This window comes from Pan paniscus, chromosome 10 (genome assembly GCF_029289425.2).
Source record: "Pan paniscus chromosome 10, NHGRI_mPanPan1-v2.0_pri, whole genome shotgun sequence".
In the NCBI taxonomy this organism is placed as follows: Eukaryota; Metazoa; Chordata; class Mammalia; order Primates; family Hominidae; genus Pan; species Pan paniscus.
The window spans coordinates 84,012,771-84,023,831 of NC_073259.2; the positions used below are offsets into that span (position 1 = coordinate 84,012,771).

At 39.4% G+C, this 11,061-nt stretch overlaps 1 pseudogene; it reads right to left on the reverse strand.

Annotated features, from left to right (window-relative positions):
* Window positions 1–5,600: 5,600 nt before the first annotated feature.
* Window positions 5,601–9,395, reverse strand: LOC129393584 (tigger transposable element-derived protein 1-like; annotated as a pseudogene).
* Window positions 9,396–11,061: the final 1,666 nt, after the last annotated feature.

Below are 11,061 nucleotides of genomic sequence, written 5' to 3' on the forward strand. Positions count from 1 at the left end.
TCACTACTTGCTGTCATGTAACCTCCCCTTTGAATGGGATGGCTTTTTCACTGTCCCTTACCCCACCTCCCTCCCTCAACTCCCTACCCTTCCCACCATATACTTATTCCTGCATGCATGCCTTTGCCCATTGTTTTCCACTCACCTAAAATACCCTCAACCCACAAGTAAATCCATAAATATATTAAATATAGGTGAAGATGCTGCACTTTCTACCTTATCTCTTCTAGATTTAGGCTTGCAAGGCTAAATTCCCCAGGCTTCTTCATCCTGAATGATAGCAACCACTGCTTTACTTGGCACTGTAATCAAATTAGCTAGGATTCGCAAATGAATGCTTGATTGAATTGGAAGAAACACTTTTTCATCTCAGTCATGCTTTATATTGAGCTCTTTATTCAAGGGAAAAAAATTAATTGCATAAGCATAGGTATCTTTTATGTGAAATGTCTGGGGATTTTTATTGTGGTAAAATATATGTAATATCAAACTTACCATTTTAACCATGTCTAAGTGTCCCGTTCAGTGGCATTAAACACAATCAGCTTGTTGTGCAACCATCACCACCATCCATCTCTAGAACTTTGTCATCTTCCCAAACTGAAATTCTATACATTGAAAAGCAACTCCCCACTCTCCCCTGCCACCACGATTCTATTTCTGTCTCTAGGAATTTGACTACTGTAGGAACCTCACATAAGTGGAATCATACAATATTTGTCCTTTTGTGTCTGGCTTATTTCACTTGGCATAATGTCTTCAAGGTTCATCCCTGTTGTAGCATATGTCAGAACTTCATTTCTTCTTAAGGCTACATAATATTCTATTGTATGTATATATCACATTGTGTTCATCCATTCATCTGTTGATGGACATCTGGGTTGTTTCCACCTTTGAGCTATTGCAAATAATGCTGCTGTGAACATTGGCGTACAAATATCGATTCAAGTCCTTGCTTTCAATTCTTTTGTGTATATACCCAGAAATGGAATTGCTGGTTCATATGGTAATTTTTTTTTTTTTTTTTTGAGACAGAGTCTCACTCTGTCTCCCAGGCTGGAGCGCAGTGGCATGATCTTGGCTCACTACAACCTCCGCCTCCCGGGTTTGAACGATTCTCCTGCCTCAGCCTCCTGACTCACTGGGATTACAGGCACACTCCACCACACCCAGCTAATTTTTTGTAGTTTTAGTAGAGAAGGTGTTTTTACCATGTTGGCCAGGCTGGTCTCGAACTCCTGACCTCAGGTGATCCACCCGCCTCAGCCTCCCAAAGTGCTGGCATTACAGGCATGACCCACCGCACCCAGCCTCATATGGTAATTCTATGTTTAATGTTTTGATGAACCATCATATGGTTTTTCACAGTGCTGCACTCTTACGTTCCTTCCATCATGTGCATATAATTTTAAATTATAGCAAAAGATAAATATAAATGTAGATCCTCGCTCATTGACACTTTACTGTTTTTAATCACTGTTTAGGGCAGGTGCAGTGGCTCACACCTGTAACCTCAGCACTTTGGGAGGCTGAGGAGGGTGGATCACCTGAGATCAGGAGTTCGAGAGCAGCCTGGCCAATATGGTGAAACCCTGCCTCTACTAAAAATAGAAAAATTAGCTGGGCATGGTAGCAGGCACCTGTAATCCCAGCTACTCAGGAGGGTGAGGCAGGAGAATCACTTGAACCCAGGAGGCAGAGGTTGCACTGAGCCAAGACCATGCCACTACACTCCAGCCTGGGCAACAAGAGCAGAACTCTGTGTTAAAAAAAAAAAAAAAAAAAATTACTGTTTAGTTTCACTAGAATAGTACCAAGAGATGGTAAAAATACCACTCATCCTGAGCCTTTCCCAGAACTTTGGCATTAAAGGGGCTCAGAGCACGTTAGCATCAAACACTCTTCTTGCATGCAGTCTTCTTTGAAGCAACTTTATCTGAGACAAAATTATCAAAGAAAAGGCTCATTTGCCCTTTGAAGATTCCTCTGAACAACTTTTGCTTCCCATCTCCCTCACAGCAAAGTAGAATTCCCATAATTTATTAAAACAAACAAAAAAATTTTCAGAAGTTTCCATAGCAGCTTGCTATTAAATGTTCATGAATAGGCTTTTTTTTAAATCTGAAAGGTATTCTATTTCCCTCCTCCCACTATCTCCCACTCCAATCAATCTTGCATCTGCTAACAATTAATTGAATTTAGTTTTAAATACTAACCACATTAACTGCTTCTTATTCAGCTTTGGCACAGAAGTAGGATGTTACCAAAATCCCAGCTGGTAATCAGAAATTAACTTCTTAAACCACATGCAGCAAGACACTAAAATCATATAAAGGGAGTTTTCAAATATCTGCCTTGAGCACTTCCCATTTGTATTTCTCTCTCCTTTCACTCATATCTTGTATTATTTTAGGGCTATACCACAACATGTAGCACTTAATTCTATTCCATATTATTATTCCCTTGATTTGTGTATTGTCATTTGTCTTCCCAGCTACGGTGTAAACACTTTCAAAGCAGGTTCTGGATGTTATGTTTCTTTTTATTTCCTATCTGCATCATAACACAGCACTCACTTGTTGGTCCAAAGAACATACTTGTCTGGCTGATTCCTTGAGGTTCACAGTGGCTCACATTGTGAGTGCTCAATAAAACATTAAGCAAAATCATTCACTAACATGGCAGGAAAAAATTAAAAATTAAGAAAACATTAAGCAACAATCTTTTTGTCCATAGGTTCAACTAAATCATCCTTGAGTTTCACACTTTATTCAAGTATCCTGACTCTCTAACTCCAGTATCTAAGTGAGTGATCTAACCACACTCAGAGTGACAAGGCAAGGACACAGGTGAAGCATGCTTCTTGCTCTTACACCTTAGGTGTGCTACATTCCTGAAATTATTTAAAAACATTTCACCCTGTCTTGAAATCACCAGACAACAAGAAATCAAGCAGCACATGGACAGCCAGGGAGATGGGAGACACTTAACAGTGCAACCAGTAATTCTACAGAGGAGGCCCGGTTTTAGGTGAGGAATAAGCCTTCAGCAAGTCCACTTTATGAGCAAGAAAAGCAGCGGCAAATGCCAATACACATATGACTTCATGATCACAAAAGCGAATGGAAACTGTATACATTTCATGCACAATCTTTTTGCCCTCAATGTGGTGAAGCAGCTCATCATAAATGGAAAAAGAGTTCATCTTACAGCAAATAATGACAATGATAGTGACAACAGTGATCATAGCAACTACTGAACACTGAATTTGTACCAAGCAATTTGCTAAGCCACTTTCTTGCAACACCTATTTTATTGGCAGGGTTACTTAGATTAAATATCATGGCCACTTACTTAGGAGTAGTCCTGGTATTAAATCCTAAATGTACTGGCCTCCAAAGTCTGTGTCACATGTTTTATCCATTAAACTAAGCCAGAGGGTCACTGAGGATGTCCCCCAACTTTCCCTTTTCCTCCCAAAAAAGACTAGCACTTGTCTAATGCCCTTAAAAAATCTGGTTAGTGGCCTGGTGTCTCGAGAATTTGTCCAAAGTACTATGAGAACATCGCCTACCCCCAACCCCTCTTTTTTTAAAAATTTTGTTTAGATACAGGGTCTCACTCTATCACCCAGGCTGGAGGGCAGTGGTGTGATAATAGCTCACTGCAGCCTTCACCTCCTGGGCTCAAGCAATCCTCCCATATCAGCCTCCTGAGTAGCTGGGACCGCAGGAGAGCACCACTGATCCAGGCTAATTTTTAAATTTTTAGTAGAGACAAGGTCTCGCTATGTTTCCCACACTGTCCTAATCCTAACATAACTATATAATTTACTATCTAAACTAGGTCTCTATTATGTAGGACAAATGTTAAACCAACTGAGTCAAGAGAAAAACAGGCATTAGCCACATTGTCCAAAGCAAAGTAAATAGGTTTTTCCTCCTTAATCCAGCTATTTCTGATAGCAACACCATAAATTAAGTGGCCAATTATATTTGAAGTACTAAATAGCTAATGTAGTTCTTTAAAGCAAGGTCAATTGAACTATAATTTACACAATAAAAATTAACTTTATTTAAGTATACAGTTTATTAATTCGAACCATCATAAAGAGTTGTGTAACCACAACAATCAAGATATAGGATATCTCACCATAAAAGTGCCCTACATAGTTCACCCTCTCCCCACCCCATCTGTCCCTGTAGTTTTGCGTTCCCCAAATGTTATATCAAAGTAATCAAATCATGTAGCTTTTGAGTTTGGTTTCTGTCAGTTAGCACAATGTATCTGAGATGTACCCATGTGGTTGTAGTATCAGTAGTCCATTCCTTTCTATTGAGAAGTAGTGTGGATATACTACAAGTTGTTCATCTATTTCATTCACCAGTGGATAGACATTGGGCTGTCTTCCAATTTTCAGGGATTATGAATAAAGCTGATGTAAACATTCACATACAGGTTTCAGTGTGGGTATATGTCATTATTTCTCTTGTGTAAATATCTAGAAGTGGGAATTATGGGTTATATGGTAAGTGTACATTTAACATATAAGAAACTGCCAACTATTTTTTCAAAGTGCCCTTCCTTTTTTGCATTCCACCACCAATGTATGAGAATATCAGTAACTCCACATCCTTGCCAGCACTCCATGTTCTCAGTTTTTTTAAGCCATTCTAATAGGTATCACATTGTGGTTTTAACTTTCCTTTTTTTTTTTTTTTTCTTTGAGACATAGTCTCTCTCTGTCACCCAGGTTGGAGTGCAGTGGTGCAATCTCGGCTCACTGCAACTTCCGCCTCCCAGGTTTAAGCAATTCTCCTGCCTCCGCCTCCCGAGTAGCTGGGATTACAGGCACATGCCACTGTGCCCGGCTAATTTTTTGTATTTTTAGTGGAGACAGGGTTTCACCATGCTGGCCAGGCTGGTCTCGAACTCCTGATCTCATGATCTGCCCACCTCCACCTCCCAAAGTGCTGGGATTACAGGAGTGAGCCACCATGCCCGGCCTAACTTTCTTTTTTTTTAATGACTAATGATGTTGAATATCTTTTCATGTGTTTATTGGTCATCTGTGTATCTTTATTGATGAAATGTCCATTTAAATCTTTAGCTCATGTTTGGATGTTATTATTGCTTGTTCTATTTTTATTAAGTGGTGAGAGTCTGTCACATATTCTGGATAGCTAACATATTTTTTGAAATTAAAAAATGTATGATTGCTATCTGTTTCACAATGGAAATATACTTAACACTAATGAACTGTACACTTAAAAATGGTTAAGATGGTAAATTTTATGTTATGTGTTTTTTACCCCAATTTTTTTTTAAAGTGTATGATTGCTGAATTTTACTCTAGAAGTCAGATTGCAATGTGCGCTTTTCCAGGAAATCATCCAAGAAGCCAACTGCTAATATTGCCTCGTACACCAGAATCCAATGTCTACAACTCTAGAAAGGCCAGAGAACTGGTCCCCGGCCCAGCCAAGATGAGTTATTCTTGGAGATCCAAGGATGATGAAGCACATGGGAAATTCCTGGTGAAAGGCATGGTGGGATATCCAAGATTATTACTGAAAGGCACTATGGGATATCCAAGATTGTTAGTGCAAGCTTGAGTGATATCCAAGATTCTTGGTGCCAGATACTGGGAGATATCCAAACATCTGTGAAATCCAGTCCTCTGCTTTCAAGAAGTTGCCTTCTAGCTGGGATAATAAGACACAGAAAATTAACAATACCAAGTTGCACAAAATTAGTGCTAAATGAGTACTGCAGACATAGGAGTTCCAGATGTCCAGAGTAGCAAAAAGGGCCCCAAGAGACTTTACAGAAACTCCAAAAGTGGACATGTTTGGGCAGCAGTAAATAGAAAAAAGTTTGCTGGAACTCCGGGGACTCTTACTAAGTGTCAGATAACCATATCTGAGAAAAGTATTTCCTACCACATAGGGTTGTCATAATGACTAAATACATATAAAGTTCCTGTGGCAAGGACATAATAAATGCCCTCAGGGTTCTAGTTAGTATTTTATAATTTCTCCTGTAATGTACATATTATTATCTCAATTTAAACTTTTTATTTTGAACTAATTTTAGACTTACATAAAAGTCACAAAAATAGTATAGAGCATGTTCTTATATCCCTCACCCTGCTTCCTTTAATGTTAACATCTTACATAACCATGGTATAATGATCAAAGAGTAAATTAACATTGGTGCCAACATTATTAACTCAAAAGCAGACTCTATTAAAATTTCACCAGTTTTTCTGCTAATGTCCTTTTTCTGGTCCAAGATCCATCCAGAATCCTATATTGCATTTGTTGTTGCCTTAATTTCCTCCTGTGCCTGTTGCTCATTCTTTCCTGTTTTTCCTGACCTTGACACTTCTGAAGAGTGCTGGTCAGTTATTTTGTAGAATGTCCTTCCGTTTGGGTTTGTGTGATGTTTTCTCATGATTAGAATGAGCTTATACAATTTGGGCAAGCATATTAGAGAAACGATGCTATGTTCTTCTCGGTGCATCATATTAAGTTATTGTGTCCATTTTCAAGATGAAGATTCTGAGGCTCAGAAAAGGATCCACAGCTAATGAGTAGCAACACCTAGATATGGAAACAAAATTTGACTGTCACCGGCTGCCTCTGTACAGGAAATGGATGAAAAAACATTTGGGGGCTGGACACAGTGGCTCACGCCTGTAATTCCAGCATTTTGGGAGGCCAAAGCGGGCAGATCACTGGAGGTCAGGAGTTCGAGGCCAGCGTGGCCAACGTGGTGAAACCTCGTCTCTACTAAAAATAAAAAAATTAGCCAGACGTGGTGGTGCATGCCTGTAATCCCAGCTACTCGGGAGCCTGAGACAGAAGAATCGCTTGAACCCAGGAGGCAGAGGTTGCAGTAAGCCAAGATCGTGCATCACTGTACTCCAGCCTGGGTGACAGAGAAAGATTCCTTCTAAAAAAATAAAAAATAAAAAAAGTTTGGAATGAGACTTTGTAAAAGTCAGAGGGACTTTGTAAAAGTGGGAGGTGTTGGAATGCAAAACTGATGAGTTAGAGCTGTATTCAGAGATTGGGTAATTATTAAAAGAGCTTGAGCAAGGTATTAAGACATGAAAAGCAGTATTTGGAGGCAATTAACCTGAACACAGGATAGGCGTATCTTTGAGATATTGCAGACCACCACAAAGAAGTAATTATCATAATAAAGCAAGTCACACAAAGTTTTTGATTTCCTAGTGCATGTAAAAGTTATGTTTACACTATAGTGTAGTCTTTAAGTGCACAATAACATAATATTTGAAACAACAATGTGCATACCTGAATTTTAAAATGCTTTATTGCTAAAAAATGTTAACAATTATCTGAGCCTTCAGTGAGTCATAATCTTTTTGCTGGTAGAGGGTCTTGCCTCGATGTTGATGGCTGCTGACTAATCAGGATGGTGATTACAGAAAGTTGGGGCAGCTGTGGCAATTTCTTAAAATTAGACAACAATGAAATTTGCCATAAGGATTTCTCTGTAGCATGCAATATGTTTTGATAGCATTTTATCCACAGTAGAACTTCTTTCATAATTGCAGTCGATCCTCTCAAACCCTGCCACTGCTTTATCATCTAAATCCTTTGTTCTTTTTTTTTTTTTTTTTTTTTTTTTTTTGAGACAGAATCTCTGTTGCCCAGGCTGGAGTGCAGTGGCAAGATCTCGGCTCACTGCAACCTCCGCCTGCCAGGTTCAAGTGATTATCCTGCCTCAGCCTCTCAAATAGCTGGGATTACAGGCATGTGCCACCATACCTGGCTAATTTTTGTATTTTTAGTAGAGATGGGGTTTCACCATGTTGGCCTGGCTGTTCTCCAACTCTTGACCTGTTAACCTCAAGTGATCTGCCTGCACTGGCCTCCCAAAATGCTGGAATTACAGGCATGAGCCACCATGCCCAGCCTAAATCCTGTGTCCTAATTTCAACAATGTTCACAGCATCCTCACCAAGAGTAGATTCCATTTTAAGAAGTCACTTTCATTGCTCATCCATAAGAAGCAACTCCTCATCCATTCAAGTTTCAGCATGAGATTGTAGCAATTCAGTCACATCTTCAGGCTAATTCTAATTCTAGTTCTCTAACTATTTTCACCACATTTCAGTTACTCCCTCCACTGAAGTGTTGAGGCCCTCAAAGTCATCCATGAGGGTTGGAATCAACTTCTTCGAAACTCCTGACAATGTTCATATTCTGAGCTCCTCCCACGAGTCACAAATGTTCTTAATAGCATCTAGAATGGTGAATCCTTTCCAGAAGGTTTTTATTTTGCTTTGCCCAGATCCATCAGAGGAATCAGTACCTATGGCAACTATAGCCTTATGAAATGTATTTTTTAAATAGTAAAACTTGAAATTTGAAATTCCTCCTTGATCCACGGGCTGAGGAATGCATGTAGTGTTAGCAGGCACAAAAACATTAATCTCTTGGTACAACTCCATCAGAGCTCCTGGGTGATCAGATGCATTTTGTCAAAGAACAGTAATATTTTGAAAGGAATATATATATATTTTAGCAGTAGGCCTCAACAGTGGGCTTAAAATGCTTAGTAAACCATGCTATCAACAGATATGCTGTCATCTAGGCTTTGTTGTTCCATGTAGAGAGCACAGGCAGAGTAGATTTAGAATAATTCTTAAGGACCCTAGGACTTTTGGAATGGTCAATGAGCATTAGCTTCAACTTAAACTCACCAGCTATACTAGCCCCTAACAAGACAGTCAGCCTGTCCTTTGAAGCTTTGAAGCCAGGCATTGACTTCTCCTTTCAAGCTATGGAAGTCCTAGATGGCATCTTTTTCCAATATAAGGCTGTTTTGTCTACATTAAAAACCTGTTGTTTAGTGTAGCTGTCTTCACAAATTATCTTAGCTAGAACTTCAGGATAACTTGCTGTAGCTTCTAAATCAGTACTTGCTGTCTCATCTTGTACTTTGATGTTATAAAGATGGCCTCTTTCCTTAAACCTCATGAACCAATCTCTGCTGGCTTCACACTTTTCTTCTGCATCTTCCTCACCTCTCTCAGCCTTCATGGAAAGGAAGAGAGTTAGGGCTTTGCTCTGGATTAGGCTTTGGTTTAAGGGACTATTGTGGCTGGTTTGTTCTTTCTCCATGCCAACTAGAAGGCTGTTTCCCTTTCTTATCATTTGTGCATTCTCTGGAATAGCACTTTTAATTTTCTTCAAGAACATTTCCTTTGCATTCACAACTTGGCTAACTGGTAGAAGAGGCCTAGCTTTTGACCTATGTCCGCTTTTGACATATCTTTCTTACTAAGTGTAATCATTTCCAGCTTTTGATTTAAAATGAGACATGAGACTTTTCCTTTCACTTGAACACTTAGAGGACATTGTATGTTATTAAGTGGCCTAATTTCAATATTGTAGTGTCTCGGAGAATAGTAAGGCCTGAGGAGAGAGAGATGGGGCAACAGCGGGTTGGTGGAGCAGTCAGAACACACACAACATTTAACAATAAAGTTTCGGGTGTGGTTCTTGGTGCCTCAAAACAATTACAGTGGTAACATCAAAGATCACTGATCACAGATCACCATAACAGATATAATACTAATTTTTAACATTTGAAATATTGTGAAAATTACTGAAATAGAAACACGAAGTGAGCACCTGCTTATTGGAAAAATGGTACAGACTTGCTTGACATGGGATTTCCACAAACCTTCAATTTGCAAAAAATGTAATATCTGCAAAGTGTGATAAAGTACAAGAAAACGAGGTATGCCTGTACTGTATAAAAAATGGATTGGAAAAGGGAGGGAGTAGTGGCAAGGAAGTCCTAAGACTCTACTGGGACACTCCAAACACAAGGCAGGGAGGGCCCACCAGCTTTCATCCAGGTGCTACCAAGGAGCAACCGAATAAAAAACCATTATTCGGCTTTTTAAAAATGTAGATCCCTGAGTCACACACAAGACCTCTGTTGAATCAGAATCTCTGGGTGTGGGGACCAAGTATTTACATTTTCATCATTCTCTCCAGGTAATTCTTAACTCATTAACTAATTTAAATAATTACATATAGAAGAAAATAGAAGATCAACTAAGTCAGAGGTCAGCAAACTTTTTCTGTAAAGGGCCAGACAGTAAATATATTAGGTTTTATAGGTCTAAAGAATTTTAGGCTTTGCAGTCTCTGTCACCAGGACCAGTTATATAATTTGTAAGGCCCAGTGCAAAATAAAAATGCAGAGTCCCCTTTTTAAAAATTATTAATATCTGCAAGATAGTTGCAGCTGAGCGTTAAACCAAGCAGGAGATCATTCTAAAGGCTGGGGCTTTCTACGACCATACAGGTCTCACGCCTGTGAAGCCAGCCCTGTCTATTACAACTGTTCGCCCCTGCCATTGTAGTGCAGAAGAATCCATAGACAAGTAAATGAATGGGCAGGGGACATCATGATTTGGCTCAGGGCTGTTGTCTGCCAACCCCTGAAGTAGACCATCTTTTAGCATGTCAGCATGCTCATAATATTCACAAAGTTTATGAAATGCTAACATAAAAAATAGAAAATAAGCCAGGCATGGCGGCTCATGCCTGTAATCCCAGGACTTTGGGAGGCAGGTAGATCACTTGAGGTCAGGAGTTTAAGACCAGCCTGGCCAACATGGCGAAACCCCAGAGACCACCCTGGCCAACATGGCGAAACCCATCACTACTAAAAAATACAAAAATTAGCTGGGTGTGGTGGCATGCACCTGTAATCCCAGCTACTTGGGAGGCTGAAGCAGGAGAATTGCTTGAACGCAGGAGGCGAAGGTTGCAGTGAGCCGAGATTGTGCCACTGCACTCCAGCCTAGGCAATAGAGCTAGACTCCATCAAAAAAAAAAAAAAGAAAAGAAAGAAGGAAAGAAAGAAAATAAAAAATAATAAAAATAAAATTGTTTCTTATTTACTGAATAAATACAAATGCATACAAGGGTTAATTTAGCTAGGTAAATCTTCAAATGAATTTTATTTATATTGATATTTTTACTTAATGCAAGAGAATGAAAAAGT